Source organism: Anser brachyrhynchus, assembly GCF_964034855.1.
Source record: "Anser brachyrhynchus genome assembly, chromosome: 5".
Taxonomy (NCBI): domain Eukaryota; kingdom Metazoa; phylum Chordata; class Aves; order Anseriformes; family Anatidae; genus Anser; species Anser brachyrhynchus.
The window spans coordinates 15,596,764-15,617,384 of record NC_137699.1 but is presented as its reverse complement, the minus strand read 5'-3'; the positions used below and the strand labels follow the sequence as shown (position 1 = coordinate 15,617,384).

Here is a 20,621-nt window from a genome sequence, read left to right as displayed (position 1 = left end):
TAGTTTGTTTCTCTAGTGAGTTGATGTTGCTTCTTTGCATCTATGTGCATTTTCAAATGTGTCAGGGGGGAGGAACACCAGTATATGTAGGGGTGGGGGGGAGTAAGAGGGGATTGGTGGAGGGGGGAAGAACATCAAAAATACCAGCAAACTCAGGAAGGCTTACTGCTGGTAAAGGAACAGTGAGTTTCTTAACAGCATTTACAGAATGGCAGAGGGTCTCACAAATACATCTCCAGAAAGACAATCATCAGTATTCAGCCCTTGCAGATAGAAGTTGTGCATATTCAAATTCTGAGATATGAAGGTAATCAAGTGGTGGGAGGAGCACTAGCATGATTCTAGATCAATGGGAGATTTTCTTGGAGGAAGACGCAAAAGATGCAAAGAGAAATAATTTAGAAATGTGAGATGTTTCACGGGGAAGTAAGATAGGAACTAGATAATGTAGGCTTTTGTATGAATCATAAATTTGTCAAATTGCTCAAAATAATGAGAATTTCATTGTTCTCAATTTTAAGAAAATACGAATTATTTCTTGACTTTTAGCTTGAGTTTTTGGAATACACCAGAATCAAATTTTCCAGCCTTTTAATACTAGTAGTATTAAATACTATTTACAAAATTAAAGTTGTAATACTACAACTTATTTTTTACTGCACTGATGCTGATCTAAATTATTTCCTCAGGAGCTCAAAACTTTAAAAATCAGTTGGAAGAAGAATTTATAAAAATATATTTATCTTCTGAATAATTTATTGTTCTGCATTTGTAGGTAAAAATTTCAGTAACCCCATCTCTCAACTAATTCTAAGAACATTAATTACTTATCTTGCTTAGATACGTTTATTAAAAACAAAGTACCAGCTAGAGCATGACTTTGAAAAATTGCCTTTGACTAAGTATTGTAGCCTGAAGTCATAGTCTTGTATCACAAAGCATGTTAGCCAATTTTCCATTAATTCACACACCAATAATTTTACATTATGAATGCTGACCTTTGGAAGAACATCTTTTGTTTTCTTTACTAATGAATTATACCCATTTTTATTATCAACTGTGATTTAATTTCACAGCCATCCTAATAAGCCCTACTAGTTTTAATATTAAAAAGATAAATATGGCGAGAGGACACTTATAGAATGCTTAGGAACCTCAGAACAAACATGATATGAGGAAGAAAAAAGGAAATGGGGTTTGGGATTTTTTTAAAGGAATATCTTTCACAAAACAATTCTGAAACAAAGCTAGAACAATTAGCTATTTAATGTATGTATGTTAGTGCAGATAGGGCATATTGCATATGTAAGAACATTTTATAAGAACTGCTGCTTTCATAAAAAAAAAAAAAAACACAGTAAAAGTCAAAACCTGGCAAAAGTATATGCATATATATACACATATAGAGAAAACCTTAAAATGCAGTATAGAGGGCCTGCAAACGGAGAGAAAAATAGTATTTTAACTGGGGAATAAGGAGGTTAATCTAGAAGCCAAAAGTAGAAATGGTAAAATATTTTGCTTATTACTCATTATAACAAACATACCAAGGTGTATTAATATTATGTATAAACTCAAATTTTCTAAACATAAAGGCTTTATTGCCTGTATGATTCTCTAGACTACAGAATTTACTCGATGTTGGTCATACTATTGCTGTAACAGTAGCCATAATCAGGTTCAGTAAGAACCACCAAAAATCAGGGAGACAATGAGAGCAACTGTTTGTCATGTCTTCTGTAGGAAAGGACTGGATATCTTAGAGAATAACAAGTTCACACTAGGTTTCTACCTTAATTAGAGAGACTTATGAGGTCCAAGTGGTTCAAATAACCCATTTCCAAATCATGAGAACTTCCAAACAAACTCCTTTTGAAGATTTAATCAATAAATTACCATCCTGTTATGCTGACTGAAGCACAATAACATAAGGCTCAATTTAGCACGGTGTCTGTCAGATGTTCTCTGAAAGAGAATGAAAAAGGAAAGCTTAACATAAAGGAAAAAAAGTGAAATAAAAGAAAATTCCTGTACTTATCAAGTTTTTTTTTTTTTTTTTTTTTTTTCTCAGAACACTACAGAGAACAAACATATTCTTAAATCAAAAGTATTATGCTTTCAGCAGGGTACTGTGTCTACATTCTCCTTGATGTATTATACATTTGTAGCATACTATATCATAGCATATATTTAAATGCACCATTTTATTGTACTAGACAAAGAAAAAAATGGCTGTTATAATAAATATGATGCATTTAGTTCTTCTGCTTTGCCTTAAAAGTCAGGAACAAAGTGACACATAACATTAAGTCACTGATTCTGCCTCCCTTTCTCTCACAAATTCCCTGTATTTACCGATAGTTTTTTTGGCATTTATTATCCCAAGAGTTCAATAGGGCATCTTCTGAGCTGCTTTAATCAGCATGTTACTAGCTATTTACTCATCTTAATATTAATAAGGGGACCTGATATCATTGGCATTCTAGTACTTGCTTAAGCAGTCATTTTTTTCTCTTTGGTTCCCTTCTGGTTCTCTTCACATGTATTGTTTTATACAGCCACAAGTACATTGTGTATATATGTAAATTTACCAGCACTGAACTGTAGTCTACAAAAGGCTGCAGTTACAGTGAAATGAATTCATGATTTGGTTTAAGAAATATAGAATCTTTATTCAAGCAGCTGAAATTAAGCTTTTCATTTATAATTGAAACATATCAGCAGCAAGACTGCTCCAAATTTCAATGGGCAGCAATAGAATTTTATGAACTATACTCCTTAATAATTACTAGACTTTATATAGATTTATCTTTCACTGACACACAAGATAAATGTCTTTGTGCTTTCAAGTGTGTTTTGAGTCAAGAATAATTTTTCAGATTAATCAGGAAGACTGAACTTATTTTATAGTGTTGTCTGATAAACACTTCACTGAAAAAAACAGTTATAATCCAATCAAAAAGGTTGATTTTCACTTTTGTTCATGGGCACTTGAGAGAGAAATGCAAACAGACAGATGGAAGTAAATAACAAATGAACAACAATTGGCTAATCTTGGAGGAATTTTTGTGCCAAGTTCTCTGAGTGGAGTTTTCATGGTTCTTTTCTGTCTTCCGAGGGACAATACTAAGAACATTAAAGCAGAGAGTTCTGGAGAAATTCTCAAAAGAAGTATGTGCAAAAATCTAAGGCAAATAACCATCTTGTAATGTATTTGCATTCTGCTACCAAGATAACTAACATCACTGAGCCACCTTCTTGTGGCAATTATGTAAAATGTGATGCTTCCAAGTGGAGCTCTCTGGGGTATATCACTTCCCCCATCTCCAGTTGGCTCATGGAAATTTTGAGTGCACTAAAGGTGGATTTAGACTTTTTTTTTTTTTTTTTTTGGTCCCATGGTCTCCAAGACACATCCTTCTCTCAGGATGCCTCTAGAATAATTCTGTGACAGGAGAAAAGTAGTAATCAGCACTGTCAGGAAATCTTGCAGTTTCTGCTAAGAGATGGGTAACAGCTGTTCCACTGTGTGTCATAATTCCTATTTCTACGAATTCTTCTGGTTTAGAGTCAGATGCATCAAATTTAAAAACATTCTACTGTTCCATCACTGCTGCTTGCAATGTTCCCAGTTGCTATAACTTGCAGCACAGTGACAACCACAAAGTCCTTGGTGACTACAGATTTGTTACAACACTCTGCGTTTATATTTATCCCAAAGGATAACAAAGTGTTTTATATACCAGGCACACAGCAGTCACTTCACCTACCAGTGAATCAGACACCACTGGGGTGGAATACAGCAGATGTTTAACAGCATAAAGCAATATTACACAACAGTTTTAGGAGGGAAAGTGAAAAATGTCTTATCAAAATGACACAACAGAAGGAATTTAGGAAGGCAGAATGTAATTAAGCTAACTGCAGTTTATACAAGATACTGATGGTAACATTATTCTTGCAAAACAACTTCATAAGATCTTTACAGACAAGAGTGATAAGACTTCGGTTTTACATCTCACCTGCAAACATTCAGCAGCACAGTAGCCTTTAATACAATACTACAGATAGATAACTGCCAATATTTAGAAGGTACAATTAAAGCAAGATAGTCAACCACTGAATAACAAGAATAGTATTAAATATCTAAAAAGGTAATAAAACAGCTTGATCATGAGAAGGCACAAAACACTGGTAACTGATATCAACATTACTCTGAAAAAATGTTTAGCTTCAGTGAAATTCTTGTGGATTTTTATCACTGTATGAGGTGCCAGATTCTGACACAGAGCCTATAATACTTAATTTGGTTGAAATATCAAGTAATGAATAAACTTTGATTCCTACACAGTTTTCCATTTTCTTAAGAGCATAGCGTATGTTACACCCTAGCATGACTCTGGTTGGTTCATACATTTTACAAACTGTCCACCTAAATCACACTGCAAACCAACAAAAATGTCATCCCCCCGAGTACCTTTCAAATAAAGGAAGCATCATGCCAATAAATTGCATATTTTTTAAACTCATGTGACTGTTACATAAGCTTTCTTAGCTTTAGTACCACCTGGAGGGCAAGATTGAGAGAAATGAGAGTTTAACTACGTTATGTTTGGTGAGAATAAATCAAGCCTTGAAAATCAATTCAACAGCAGTAATCTATCTGAAATTATCCTCAGCATCAGTCAGTTACTGATTTTGATAGTTTATAGAGGTAACAAATGGTTTGAAATCGATTAGTGATTTGTTCAGCATTGCTGACTAGATAATGCTTACATTGCTTACTGCAAGTTAATTTTTGTGAGCCTTTTTATTCCTCCAGTTAAGCATTTGAGGTTGTGTTGCGTTGTGTTGTTGCTTGGTGTTTTTTTTTTTTTTTAATCTCTACATGACAGTTTGTGGAGAGCCTATTATGGGTAAATCTTCACAAGTTTGCAAATTTAATCTCTATCCATATTTCTCATTTTGTGTAAAAAAAAAAATATCTTGGCTACAGCACTCCCTGCTAAGTAGTTTCATGCCTTTTTTTTTTTTTTTTTTTTGTGGTACTACTTATAAATCCAGAAGAGAAAAGTAAAATTTTAAGTACTTTGAAAAATACTGCTGCTATTGAAATAAACATAAACTCCATAAATTATGCAGGGTCTAATCATATTATAAGATAAAGTAGTCTATACACGTTATGGACAGCAGTAGAAATTCACAGTGAGGAAGGATTTTTTTTATTATTTGCATCCCTGTCATCCTGACTACTGTAAAGGCAAAACAGCAAACTGCTAGAAAGAGACAAAGTCATTTAGGAATAGTCATCATAGTTCAGTGGTTGGCACCCCAGTAGTTGAAGTCTGAGATCCCTATGTAACAACTGGAAAGGGTGAGAGGTCTCATTTCCCTGGAAGGCACACATGCAATTGAACACTTCACAAAAACTTCAGCCTGAAGCCTTGCTTGAACTAATGTGACAGTTCTGTAACTTTCACAGTTCTGCTGTGACATGTTCCTAAGGAGGAAGTTTATGCATTTTAATATCAACACTTGCTGGATCTTCAAATTGTATATATATCTAAAGGTAGTTGAAGGCGGTTATACTTGTTCTGAATCCAGAATGCATCCTGAAATTTGCCCCTTACTGAATTACTTATATTGTATCATATGAGGAATCAGGACTTTCATCACTGTGCTTGATGCTGTTTAAGTTACTTGTTATATTTATTAACGATCATGCTCAGAATACCATTACAATATACTTAAAATAATTGTATTCTTCTAAATAGCAAAAAGAAAAGGAGTTTCAAAATTCCAAAATAAAGGAGTAATATTTAATAGATGCTCTTTTACAGTTACTGATATTAATGTTTTTTTTTTTTTTTAATTATTATTTATTTATTTAACAAGCGAAGATACTGCATGAAGTGCATAAAAGTCCAGTTTGGATGAGCTACAGGTTTTCCATAGCACATTAAAAGTACCGTTCATGGTTTTTGAACTTAATGAGTGTTTCATTGAGGAGGTATTCTGTGTAGTATTATCCTGACACCTTATTGTGATTATTATTGTTAGGTATTATTATGATATCCAACACAAATTTAAATTCATTGTCTGTGTAGAGATTTTTTGAAGGATTTGAAAGGAACTGCTTTCTAGACATATACTGTATTTTCAAAGAAGAACACAAACTAGTTTGTCACAAGCAAAATAACAGGATTTAAAGATTACTGAATATCCATTTGAAACTCCTTAGCTTATTCTAATGGTTTGTCCTAGCTTAGTTACAATATTAGTATATTCAGTATCTTATTTGCCAGCTGATGGACAGTGAAAAACAAATGGCACCTTTTAGCTCGTAAGAAAGTTAACATAAAACAATATTTGCAATTGAACAGGTCTATGGCAAGTTCAGGAATATTTGTAATAATATAATTTCCTGCACCTACTTAGTATTTTTCATTCCATGTCAATGCATTTTAAAATTATTAATTCTCTGAACTGTCACAGAACAGAGAATCAAATCTGACTCCTAACTGACAGGCAAATGCTCCACCTCCTCAATAAACATTCACTTTCAAGCAATGAAGCAGAAGTCTAACTAGCTCACTGATCAATATCATATTGTAAGGTAATTTATTAAGTTACAGCCTTGTGCAAATTTGGAAGTCCAGTCTATAGTCTGGTATTACACAGCTCCACAACTCTCACTGCAGCTATTATAACTGAAATGTGTAGAAGACGACCATGAGATCTTACAAGAAGTCAGCCAGGAAGCCAATCAAATACCCAGATGCTACACTGGAAACACAGATTTGAGAGCTTTCCATCTGGGATCTTGCATCTGCCAAATTTGTCACATAAGTGGTCACAGCAGTTAGGCTCTGTGCTCCAGATGAGAGAGAAAGGCACTGAAGGGAGCCATTTACCACCCTGCAATCAACAGGAAAATGCTGTGCCAACTGAAAGTGTAATCATATCTACAGCAATGTGCTAATGAGCTCCAAAAATGTTCAGTAGAATAGGAGAAGTCTCTAGAATATAAAGAAATCAAATACACTGTCCACAGATATCAAATTATGTGGTAACATTTATGATTAAAAATCTTCATCAGCCGTTAGCTGTCTGTGAAAACAGTAAAAACAAACCAATAGCTAAACTATGCTGGATTGCCTGGCTTGATTACATACTTGTGGTTCTTTCTTCACAGGTAGCTCAACCATTAAGCCAGTAAAAGCATCATTTGTTCTTCAATCTCTTGTCTGAGAGAGGCTAAATATAAGTTTGTTTGTTTGTTTTCCTCCTAGCTAAATATTAGAAATTTGATTGGTCAGTGGAGAAAAAGACAAACCAGCAAAAAAAAAAATAAAAAAAAGAAAACTCAGGATCACATTTGATCATTCAGGGGTAAAAAGTGTTATTGTTTTGTTCACTATTTTTCTCCTAAGTGATTAACAGTGCTACAAATGAAACAGTCTTCTTTCCTGAGGTGACACTGAGCTGTATAGAACTTTGGCAAAATGGGGGATTGTCTTTCTCTACCTTTTGCCTAGGTTAGATTATAAACTGAGCTAGGGCCCATTTTGCGATGTTTCTGTGCATAACGTGATATGGCAAACTTGACTGTGTTCTATAGAATATATATATAAATAGACCGACAACAATGACCCCTATGGATACTGTAAACAGAAAGAACAGAGTGCAACCTCCAGAAATCAGGAAATGTCTTTTGACTAAAAAGTGATACAGATAATCATCTAGTACATTTCTAAACAACATAATTAGAAAATACAAGTTATATACAAGTTTAATAGGGTGAACCATTTAATAAAGATTGGCAATAAAAGTATATATTTTTTATATAATAAAATGTATATAATCAAATTATATACTTTTATTGTCAATTCTTCTACAACTTAACAAGAGACCAAAAACAGACTGAAAAGCTTTTTCCTTAAAGATATCCTAATTCTTTTATTTAACTTTTCTTTACAGAAGATTGTTTGAAGATATGGAGGTTCTCCTGAACTGACCCTAATAAACCATGAGGCACACTGTGATACAGCTAATGCATGCTAATGAAGGAGCCATATGAATTCTATTTGTTATTCTTGATAACGTATAGCCTTGGGAAGACAGCAAATTGGGGAAGCTACAGAGTAACAAATCATCCCACTCCTTCTGGCTGTTTGTTCCAGTAGTTCATTAATTTATATAGCAAAAGTGGAAAATATCAATATATCATCAATATTAATGTAGTACTATTATGGGTGTAAAATATTTATCTGGGACAGCTGGTGATGATGTGCTCTCTGTCACTCTCCTTTATGTCAGTACTCTGAGCATGAGATAATTTTTCCTTAAAAGGCAATGTACTGGCTTTTTCTATTCTAACAATATAGTCCACCTGTGCCCTGTTTACACAGGTACAGTATATCTTTACAAAATGAAACCCTTTCAGAAGTGAAGGGGTTACCCAAGCAAGTTGCACAACTTTCATCATTGTGCAATAGGTTTCTGAAAGTGTGGAGGACAATGAAATCTCTTGTGTTTCCTCAGATCAGGGATTCCTATCTGAATTCCAGGAGTTTGGCAGACTGTATTTTGGCTAGTTTTCCAGACCAGATGGCACTGAAGGGTAATACTAACTGGCTTGCATCCTTTAAAATCAGCCAACCCCTTTCTCTTGACAGTTTGTCCAAAGAACTACTTGTTTTCCATCAAGGCTATTAAATAAATGAGGCTGAATTGCATTATATGTTGAAGTTTCTGCTAATGAAGCAAAATAAAACACAAAGCAAGCTTCTTATTAACTCATAGTGAAGTACCTGTGGAACTGCTGTACTTCCTACAAGGATTCTCTTTAAAAGAGTATCAAGGAAGACCTAAAGACAAGGTTAAACAAAAATCAGCATGCAAACACCTCCGGATTATGCAATAGCTAATTTATGAACAACATAAAGAGGAGACAGATGTCTCCTCTTAAATTGCTATGTCCATTTCTTTTACATTTCTTTTTGCTGTATTTCATGAGTAAACTAGATAGTCTCTGATAAAATTCAGACTGGTTTAAATTTTTTTGGAAGGTAGCGCAATCCTCCACTTACATGCTTAACAAAACCAAACCAAAAAAAAAAAAAAAAAAAAAAAAAAGCTAGGAATTTTCCTCCTTTTTTGTCACCCCAGAAGTCACTGCTGCCTCAAATTCCTCCTCCTCTGCTGCTGCTGCTGCCACCTTGCAAAGCCTGGGGAGCTGTACATTGAAAAAAATCACAGAAAGCTGAAACCATTTGTTGTGTTATGCAAAGGAGAAAATCATGCAATACTAACTTGCTGATTGCTAACAAATTTTTCAAGCACCAACAGAATGCAATAGGTCTGTTACCTCAGAGAAATTCTTTGTGAGAGTCATGAGCAGAAGATGAGAACTGTCAGCCAGAAATGTTTTACATTTGACTGCAAAGAGGTGCACAATAATAGATACCATGATTTTGAGAAAACACGTAGGCAATAAAAGATAAAAAAGAAATCTTCAGCCTATAGCATAAGTTAAAATAGTATGTAAATGGAATGTGTCAAACAGCAAACTAGAATAAAATGCATCTTGCAATATTGTGGCAGAAGAACAGGTTTAAAAGGAGTGACATGCTTGGTCTTGCACAATTAATACATTCATGAGAAAACATCCAAAGTGCTTGAGAAGATTCTGCAGATGACAGAAAAACTGAAGTAGAACTGAAACAGTAATGCTCCTTAGAGAGTCTTCATCACCCTACATCTGAATCTCAGGGAGGTCTATTGTTGCGGCAACACTTTAGGCATAGCTGTTGAATAGACACAGAATTCAAATCTTATGTTAAAAGTTAGAGATAGATCTTGAAAACCGATCCAGCATTCCCAATGGGAGAAGACTCAACTTTAGAGTGAGCTATACAATTTCACATGCAAACTGTAAGATCTCCAAAAGCACTTTTTGAAATTGAAGTGTGTGTAAAAAGCTTCAGTTTGGGATATAACCGTGTCCTGAAAGTCCCAAGACAGAGGAAGATAGAAAACAATAAATCAGACTTACCTGAAAATTTCATGGGCCAGTGATGACTGCATTTTGAGTGCTTACCTCATAGCCTTCACACTTTCAGTGGTGATGCAAATGTCTGGGGAGATGGACACAACTCAGAGACTGCTTAAACCATGCAGTTTTTATGTGTTTGTAATTTAGAGCTGTTATTACTAGTCAATATTCTTGAGATGAGTTATAGAGAAAGAAGCAGGGAACTTACTCTTCAAAGGGCTCCAATTATCAGGAAGCAAAGCTTTGTGAAACAACCTGTCTTCAAATGATTTTAAACACAGTATTTTCACTGTTTCAGTTCATTGTTTCTTAAAACCTTTCCCTTTAGCTAACACTAGTTCAATAAAGGATTCAGTCCTACAGCCTAAAAGTGATGCTGGGTATGACGGAACTTGTTCCTGTCCATAACCCTTAATGAAAAGCATCTTTAAAATCCTTCAAGAATCCATTATGCAAATAAGCTCAGAAAGCTACTCTACTACTACCTGTATTAAATTCAGAAGTAGATGAAAGAACAAAAAAAAACCCAAACAAACAAAAAAAAACAACAAAAAAATAAAAAAACAGGTGATGACTTGCATGTTATGATGAACTGAGCCAATTGAACCACCTAGCCATTTGTGCAACCACATAGGCACAGGATAAATGTTGCCTGGCATATAAGTAGGCAAGTTAGGATCCAATGGGCTTCCAATGGACAGGACTTCACATCAAGAGGATTATTTTTGCATTATCCTTAAGCAAACTATGCTCACCTATGCGCTTGCAAGTATGAACACCAGAAGTCAGTCTTGCAAGAAGATATTAAAACTAATAGGAAAACTGAGTAGAAGACTTAGGTTTTGTTTTCTAATCTGGACGTTAATGGTTTTTCCCCTATTCATGCATCTGGAGCTGTTTTGATACTGAGTGATGCATGGACAGTTTAAAGGGCATGCTAGTGTGGTAGTGCAAAGTGTGTAGTGCACTGAGCTCCTACAGTCTCCACCTTAAGTCATTAGAGCTTAATCAAAGACCCTGATCAACTCATCGCAATGAACAATATTCCACAGTCTAACACTTCTGCAAATCTTAATAACCTCTTCCCCTTAAAATAGAAGCAAACTCATTGCAGAAAGTCTATAAAGCAATAAAAATATTCCGGAGTAATAAGCTAAGAACTCTTATCTATAAAGAGATATTCCTGCTCAAATTCTTCCAAAACCAGTGAGAGCTGTCTCTTATGAGTCAAGGTTAACTGGAAAGCCAGTATAGGGTCAATGTTATCCTGGTTATTGCAGTTGAAGAGGAAAGATAATATTAATTCTATTTGTTCACCAGATTTTTTTTCCTCTCTCTTTGTATCATTTGAAATACTCAAAGCTACTTGTTCTGGCATTAATTGCTAGCATAATCACTACTGTACTGCTTAACCTCATCTTTGCCTTGAGGTCAGTGACAAGCTTTTTTGAGGATGTGGACAAAAGTCAGGTCTACAAAATGATGAGCCTTAAGAGCAAAAGATATACAAGAAATGGATTCTGAAAAACAGAAAAATAAAAGTGCATAGTCATGCACATATGGTTGGAAGGTTGGATATACATCTTCAAAATACCGACAATTGAATGATTCACTAAGTCTTAATAATATCTTGTTTTTTGGTCCATATGATAAAGAATATTAACTTTCATGAAAGTCCCATTGCCATTTTGTACTTCATTTTAATATTTTCTTTGAAAGTCATTATCTCTGATAAAGGTTTTAAAAGTGTTCTGAGAAATATATCTACCATACAAGCCAGCCCAGAAATTGAATTTATTCTCAGTGCTTTTTGTCTTCCTTCTAATTTCAGGATATCAGTTTTCATTGTACCTAAAAATGTATACTTAAAAGTAGTGTATGGTAGACAAACTTCTGTGGAGGCCAGTTACTGGAAAATTTAAAAAAATCTGAATTTCTCATTAACAAGTAATACATGATTTAAAAATCTGGTCTTAAAATGCTGCATTTAGTTCTGTAGTGTCACAAGTGGATAGATGAAATGATCACCATCAACCATTGATCATTCATTTGCAACTACTACTAACTATGCTTTCTGAGTTCTATCATAGTCTCAAACACTGTACATATGAACAGAGTGCTTTTTACACAAAATTTGGCTAATAGCAAATCAGAAACTGCTCTGAACTGCCACTAAATACACTTTATTAGAAGTAGTTGTGTTAACTGCTCAGGTAGTAGACAATGGTGAAGGACACCTGGTAACTAAAATTATATTAATTCAGTTGAATAACTCCTGGAAAAAAAAAAAAAAAAGTTATTTTCTGCGTGTAGAGAGCTGGGAAAGGGGAACTGTCTACCACAGGCTGCATGGGAATTGAAGGGGAGAAGGGGATAATGCAGATTCTTTTTACAATAAGTATTTTTTACAATAATAAATTCTACATTATCAAGTAACAATAATGTGGCCTAGGAAATTTCCATCACTGGAAATTTTAAAGATGTTAATTATAGAATGACATGGATTGGAAGGGACCTTAAAGATCATCTAGTTTCAAGCCCCCTGCCGTAGGCAGGGATGCCACCCACTAGATCAGGTTGGCCAAGGCCCCATCCAGCTTGGCCTTGAACACCTCCAGGGATGGGGCATCCACAACTTCTCTTGGCAACCTGGTGCAGTGCCTCATACACTACAGTGAAGAATTGTCTCCTAAAGAGTCCTCCCCCATCCTTTTTATAGGACCCCATTAAGTATTGAAAGACTGCAATGAGGTCTCCCCAGAGCCTTCTCTTCTCCAGGCTGAACAAGCCCAGCTCTCTCAGCTTTTCTTCATAGGAGAGGTGCTCCAGCCCTCTGATCATCTTTGTAGCCCTCCCCTGGACTCTTTCTAACAGGTCCACACCCTTCTTGTGCTGGGGCCCCAAACCTGGATGCAGCTCTCTAGGCGGGGCCTCACAAGGGCAGAGTAGAGGGGTGACAATCACCTCCCTCAACCTGCTGGTCACACCTCTTTTGATGCAGCCCAGGATGCAGTTGGCCTTCTGGGCCGTCAGTGCACACTGCTGGCTCATGTTGAACCTTTTGTCCACCAGAACCCCCAAGTCCTTCTCTGCAAAAGAGACAAACCTTTGTCCTGAACATTAAAAGAAATGTTTGTCTGGGGAACTGAGGGCTATATGATCTGCTGAGCTTCTTCCCAACACTTCAAAACAAAATAAAGATTATAGCAATGGAAGGTCTCCCTAATCCTCTCTCTTCTGTGGTTCATCACTGCTTCAGATAAACCCTCTTGTGATCAGACCTTTTCCTTTCGTTCATTAATATTAGATGAAAAAACAAACAAACAAAAAAAACAGACGTCAAAGACAGCATGTGTATCCAACTAAAAGAGGAGGCATTCAGAAAACAAATTGATACTTAAAGCTCCACATTACTACTTATAAACAAGTACAACTGTTTTCATGAAAGGTATGTGCACATTGAATCAGGAAGTGCCCTTTTCTAATCAAGACTATATTTCCACAGAAAGATTTTCAGCAATAAAAAGGATGATATATGTTCTCCAATCAAAGACGGTTGATAGAAGCAATTTGTAAAAAGAAGAAAAACAAACAAACACACACACACAAAAAAGTAAACTTTTAACTAACAATATTTCAATTTCATATTGTATGGATAGGTAGCAAGCAGAGTGGCTATATATATATATAAATTTTAGGTACTCCATACAGACATTTATTTGTTACTACTGTTAGGAAAAAAAAAAAAAAAGGTCCTTTATCCTTTTAAGGCAGAAGACCGGGATTCATGCTGAAGAGCTTCAAACTTCTAAGATACGGCTTAGATAGTAACAGCGGCTAGTACTTCCTTTGAATCAGAACTTAAACATTCGATAAAATTTCATAATTTTCTATTTCACTGTAAATACTTCACAGATTTACTGAATATTTTTGTTGTTTATTCTGCCTCACAGTAAAAATGCAAACATATTTTTTAAGTGTAAGTTAAGTTTTACAGAACAGGAAGCTCATTTTCTAGGGAACTTATCTGAAAAGAAAGAAGGAACTCTTATACTCAGAAAAAAACACTACTCAGTGTGGCGTGTATTCGTTGGATATAAAGCATAAAATCATGTGGCTATACTACCCTTCAGTGCTACAAGATTTACTTAAGAGTTAGTCACAGGCACAGCTAGAGAACACCAGATCTGTCGTGGCTTCCATATCCTGAATGTCTTGTGAAGAACAGTGAATATCAGAATGGGATCTATTATACGGTCCCATTTCTTTCCCACTTCCTATTATTACTCTTTATTTTATTGGTGGCCAAGTTATCAACTGTCCTTCTCATAGCTGGACTTTTCAATGCAGACACTGAAGTGTGAGCAAAGTAAACCTTGGAGAAAGGAAGAGTAACATCTACCTCCTGCAACATTCCTCTCAGATTTAGGACAGAACAATTCTTGAATACTGGGGATAGCTAAATCTTTTTAAAATTAAAATTTCAATCTTCTGTCTTTTTTTCCCCCTTCAGTCTTCTTCTTCCCCTCCAGGCCTCAAAGCCCAACTAAATATTTAAATCCAATGTTCTTCAATATGGAGAGACGTTTGGATTTGGAGTTTGATTCCTACATAACAGTGAGTTCTAACAAGGAATCAGTCTGCAGAATTCAGGAGGATCTGAACCTAGGATCATGAGAATTGCCAAGAAAATGTAATAACAATGAAGTTAAAGATCTAACTATGTGCAAAGCAGCATAAGCCTATGGTGAGAAGAATTGTTTTAATTTTGGATGTGGAGAGGGATGTCACGTTTTCTGTAATTAGCTGTTTGTCCTGGGAGCTCGTATTCTTGATACAAACATGCTGGTAGCACATGCAAGGAATGAACAAAACAAAACTAAACTGTAAATTAAAGCAGCAGTGGTAACACTTGTATTATAAACATTATATTCCCTTTTCAGCTAACGTGTAATACTGTCCATAGAATGATCCTTAGGAATTCACACAAGACAGTAATAAACAGTCTCTATCAAGATATAGAATGCTGCTATCCTAGACAGCCTTTCAATTGGTGGACTATTTTAATCAATGCCAAAGAATAGAGCAGCATTAGTTTCTTTTTTTCCAAGAGGGGTGAGGATGGGGAACAGTCATGTGTGTCAAATAGTCTAGTGCACCTAGCAAGATACTAACAAGAGGGGAAAAAGCTCTCACATGAGCTTAGCTGGTCACTACGTACAACTACTCTGGAGAAACTCAGGCTGCGGTCTGTGGCAGTTAATTGCTCAGATTCACACATCTGATACCCATGTTTCCATGACTCCTTTTCCTCAGCACCATCTTTTCTGATCTTGCTGCTGTCATGTATTCCTTTCATGGAATGCTAACATTTTTGTTAGTAGCACTTAAAACATTCTCCATCGACCACACTATTTGTCTTTATTAGTCAACAGCTGTTAGATGCTTTTAAAACATTTTCACAGGGTTTGTGAAAGTGTGGTGACTAATTACCTTTAATTTCACATCAATTTACTAATTTCCTGGCCAACAGGACACCCCTTGTCATAGATGTACAAGGATTGGCTTTTAATGGCCTCAATGCAGTCAGCTGTTAGTGGAATCACTTCATACCTAATATGGTTTCAAGATGTCCTTATCTGTATAAGCTTCCCAAGAATGAGTTTAAAATAAAAGAATGAAATGACAAAGTTTTCAAAATGGTTTTAACAAAGAAACCTTTAATATTCTTTCTTTCCTCCCCCAGGCAATCGTCTAAGTATAACACATTTGCAATAGGTAGATCTTGTAAAGCTTTGTCTTTTTTGTACAGTCAAAGTTTGGAAGTTTTTCTGAAATTCTCAAACAGAATTTCTTAGATGTTTTAGCCTTCAACAGCCTCAAAAGACATTGGAGTTGATTTGGCTTTTTGATATGCTAAATCAGTAATATAACTGACAAGAATTCAGTTATACTGCTTTCCAAAAATTAGCACAGAAACTAAGGAGGTTATGGGTGGCTTAGTGCCATTTTGGATATTTAAGACTCCACTGTGTGTTTGGATCTGCTGGATGATCCCATTCAATGAATCTCTCCTTCATACAGAATACTAATAAAAGTAATATTCTATTTCAAATTAACATTTAGTGTCTAGAACACTTAGACTACCTTTTATCATATTATTTTATCTGTATTAACAGGAGAATAACACTTAGAAGTTGCAGTGCCATGATGTTAGATCTTTTATAAACTCCTAAACAATTCACAAAAGAAGGATGACATGCATCTCTAGCCAGGCAACCATTTCCAGTTTTGGACAAGTCTTAAACAGCAACAGTTTGAATTTAAACACTGAACCTATTTACAAGGTTCACCTCTTTCTTTCTCTTCCTATGTCCTCTACTTCTGTAAACACAGACAACTCAATATAAAATTTCAAACAGGGTATTCCCTAAATTAATGAGAAGAAAATATTTTCTTGTGTTGAAAATGGAAAATCCATATAGACATAGACCCAGTATCCAAGATTATCCTCCATATTAAAAACATTACTAATTTAGAGAGGAGTAACTCTTCTTGTAAAACATTCATTTTAATTCTGGGATTGTTCTTCCATGACAACAGGAAATTCCACTGGGATTTCTCTTTTGCTAACTATTAAAGGTTTCCCCCTCCCAGCATCAAAGTGTCAAGTCTTTGTAGTAACTCATTGTAAGATTTTACATTAATGTAAGACTCTTAAGGTAATACATATGCCAATATACCACCACTTTTTTCTAAAGCATCTCTGCAAATACATATGTGCATTTTATTAAAATGCATTAGCACAACACGATGTATATTCATTCAAACCCTGACACATCTACATGTTTAAAACGAATGGTTTTGTCTTCTAGTTGCTTTTCTCATCCTTGTGAGAACACTAGTATGAATTTCAGATCTGAATTCTGGCTTCCTAGATGTATTTGGAACTAGGATTCTGATTCAAGCAAATCTTTGCTAAATATTTGTAGTGGTTGGCAAAAGACTTTAAGAAGTGCATATTTTAGAAGTCCCCAGCTAATAATTTACACTAAGGCGTTATACCAAATACTAAACCTATTTATTCCCTTTCTTTTACATTGCTTACAATTGCAGCTGCTTTTAGAAAGTTTTTTTTTTTTTTTTTTTAAGATATAAAGAAGAAAATCCTCAAATACCTCAGACTTCTGAGCTGAAAAACAAAGATAATTTCTGCCCTACCTTGTGTTTTTGAAAAGTAATCAGTCCTAGTTAGTAGCAGAGCAACTTCAGTGAGCCCTGGCTTGTAATTCAATAGACTGAATTCTCCTGACCCTTTCCAAACTCCATTTCCAGTTCTACAGTCAGGATTAGTGTAGATTTAGCCCCTGATAGACAGATAAAACTAGCAGTATGTGCAGACATGCTATTTATTAGACTGGATCTCAGGTATCAGTGGTTGCTGAAATGGACTGTCAGTTAAAGTAGATGGGGAAAAGAGGCGTAGTATCTTGCTGTCCCTTAAAACAATAATGCCACTATTCTCTCCAGTCCCTGAATCAGAAGATATCTGCTTTGTTCTGTCTTTGATATGCTTGAAAGAATACTCACAAAATTTTAAACTGTTTTTTAAATGAATTCTAATAAATTTAATATAATATCAACAAATAATAAATATAAGTCTAAGAATGAACTCTATTAAGAAATTAATTCCCAGTGTTGTAAATGTAGGTACTTCTACTTACTGTTACCTACTGTTACTTGGCGTAGAAAACCCTAAAACTTAGTCAAAGCTGAAAATACAGCAGCAAGTGACCACTCTGGGAATGATGATGCAACTGTAATGTTTAGATCATGAAGACTGCTTGGACTTAAAGTTTGCTTACACAGTACTTCAAATTCATTTATATTCTCAGCAATTCCAAGAGCCTTCTAAATCACAGTTCTGTAGAGTACAGATATCTGTACGAAAATATCTTTTGTGAGTCAGCAAAGCTACATTTTAGGACAACATGCCAATAAAGATTTTTACTCTGCCTATTCCCCTCTTTGTGAGAAGAATTTAGAAAAATGAATGTAGTTTGCCTTTGTGGGGCGTGGGATGCCTTTTAGAACATTTTTAGGTATATCAGACAATAATCAGGATCGAGATCCTCTAAGAGCTAATTAGCATTGGAGAAAACTGAAAAAAAAAAAAGGAATGAAAACAGAACTCTGAAGAGACTAAATACCTTCTCAGAGCTGAAAGGAGTGACTGGACTTTTCAGAAGAGATTAAAATGTTTGCACATTCTTCATCTACATCATACATGATCACTTCTAAATATCACCTGTGTTTAGAGCTACCTGTTAGATATAGTATCTGCCTTCACTTACTCCAAAACCGAACAGAACAAAAATTTCCAGTCACAGCTAAAATTGCAAGTCTTGAGATACCTTTTCAAGGAAATATAATGAAAACCAAAACATGGTCAGAAAAGTGCAAGTAAATAGTTAATGTCTTACTGAGGTTTTGTTTGTTTATTTTTCCAGTTGTGACAAGAGAAGCAAGGAAAGCATTCTTTACATTCACAAAGTTGTATGCATATATAAAGAGATAACTGAGAGGCTAGGGCTACAGGTTGCCATGCTTCTTCTCCTCTTACATCACATGTATGAAGAGGTCTTTCTATGTCACTTGCAACTTAGATCCTCAACTCTACTTTCCTTACCCATCAGACTAAGGAATGTAATTATAACAAAGACAATACTGTTTGAAGATCTGGGAAAATGAAAACAAAAACCCTCTGGGAGGCTTCATAAAGCCAGTAAAAATAAAAAATAATAAAAAAAATCAAATGTTCCTTAATTTTATTTCTAAACATTAATCCTCCCTCTAGGACAGTTTTCTAAAACTGCCGCTATTACCTCTCTCACATACCTTTTTTCTTACACATATTTGCTTGTTCTTATATTCCTGCTTAGCCTTCTGTTGAAAAATTATGCTGTTTCTGCAACACTTTAGAATCATAAAGATTAGAAAAGACCTCCAAGATCATCCAGTCCAACCATCCTCCTACCACCAATATCACCCACTAAACCATGTCCCTAAACATCACGTCCAACCTTTTTTTAAACACCCCCGGGGATGGTGACTCCACAACCTCCCTGGACAACCCATCCCAACGCCTGACTACTCTTTCTGAGAAGAAACATCCCCTAATTTGCAACCTGAACCTCCCCTGGCACAACTTGAGAACCTCTAGTTCTGTATGCAAGAAGAGGCCAACCCCCAGCTCCCCACAGCTTGCTTTCAGGTGGTTGTAGAGAGCAATAAGGTCTTCCCTGAGCTTCCTCTTCTTCAGACTAAACAACCCCAGTTCCCTCAGCTGCTCCTCACAGGACTTGTGTTCCAGACCCTTCACCAGCTTCGTAGCCATTCTCTGGACATGCTGCAGGGCCTCGATGTCCTTCTTGTACTGAGGGGCCCAAAACTGAACACAGTACTTAAGGTGAGGCCTCACCAGGGCAGAGTACAGGGGGATGACCACCTCCCTGGTCCTGCTGGCTACACTAATATTGATACAAGCCAAGATGCCGTTGGCCTTGTTGGTCACCTGGACACATTGCTGGCTCATGTTCAGGTGAGCATCAACCTCCAGATCCTTTTCCTCTGTACAGCTTTCCAGCCACTCTGCCCCAAAGCTGTAGTGCTGCATGGGATTGTTGTGGCCAAAGTGCAGGACCTGGCACTTAGCCGTGTTGAACGGGATGAGTCCCATTGGCCTTTGCCCATCCTCTGCCCTCTTCAAGGCTAGTCCATGCCTTGATGTCATAATATAACAAGAAACAGGACAAAATTTTTTCCTTCTTTTTATGCGCTAGTCAGGAAAAAAAAAAATCCTGAAAGTAGTATTAGCAGTTGTCAAGGGAATAAGTGTTCTGGGATTTCTGATAGAAAAAGGAAGCTATAGTCTGTCATCAGTAGGCTTCTTTAATATACCTCTGGAAATCACACAAGCTGAAAGAAACCCTGGTGGTATGAAGGCTTAGATAGTAGAATATACAAAGTACATTTATGCTTACATGTTTATGTGTACATTGCTAAAAAAGTACAAAAATATTTAATGAAGAGGCAAGTGAGAAGACCCTTCTTGTAGTGAAGGGAGTGATGGTTCATTATAACTATTCAGCTCTCCCGGTCTGTCATCATTAAATAGCTTTCTGTGGTCTTCTTCTTCCTTCAGGAGTTTTTCATCCTAATTTATTCAATCATTTCCCATATAGAACATGCTCTATACCTTTTCTCATCCTTGGTGTCCTTCTCTAAATCCTTTCCATCTTTACTGTTTCTTTCTTGAAAGAGAAAAGGAAAAGTTACTGGTATTCCATGGAGTCCATCTATTTCTACAGCAGCACAATTATTATATTATTTTAGTCACTATTTCTTTCCCAATAATTTTTAGGATTCAGTTTATTTTTCTAGCTGCTATTGAACTGGTATTTTCATAGAACTACTTATTATAACTCAAAGGTCTTATTCCTGAATGGTAATGGTTAGGCTGAGAGCCCATTGCTATGTGTGTAAACTTAAAATTGATTGAGTG

General features: G+C 35.7%; 1 protein-coding gene and 1 long non-coding RNA gene across 20 annotated transcripts in view; one reads left to right on the top strand and one right to left on the bottom strand.

The window, feature by feature from the left end:
• LOC308196101 overlaps positions 1–14,564 on the bottom strand; it is a 30,960-nt gene extending 16,396 nt beyond the window's left edge. For 4 of the 5 annotated variants that reach the window (XR_013952085.1, XR_013952086.1, XR_013952087.1 and 1 more), the window contains exons 1-2: positions 8,814–14,564; positions 1,793–1,965 (exon numbers count right to left, since the gene is read on the bottom strand). This is a non-coding gene — a long non-coding RNA (uncharacterized lncRNA). The remainder of the gene's footprint in view (positions 1–1,792; positions 1,966–8,813) is intronic. The other variant, XR_013952089.1, reaches the window with a different exon arrangement.
• Positions 1–20,621, top strand: part of LOC308196095 (uncharacterized protein) — a 434,993-nt gene that overhangs the window by 70,800 nt on the left and 343,572 nt on the right. The gene's annotated exons all lie outside the window — the stretch shown is intronic.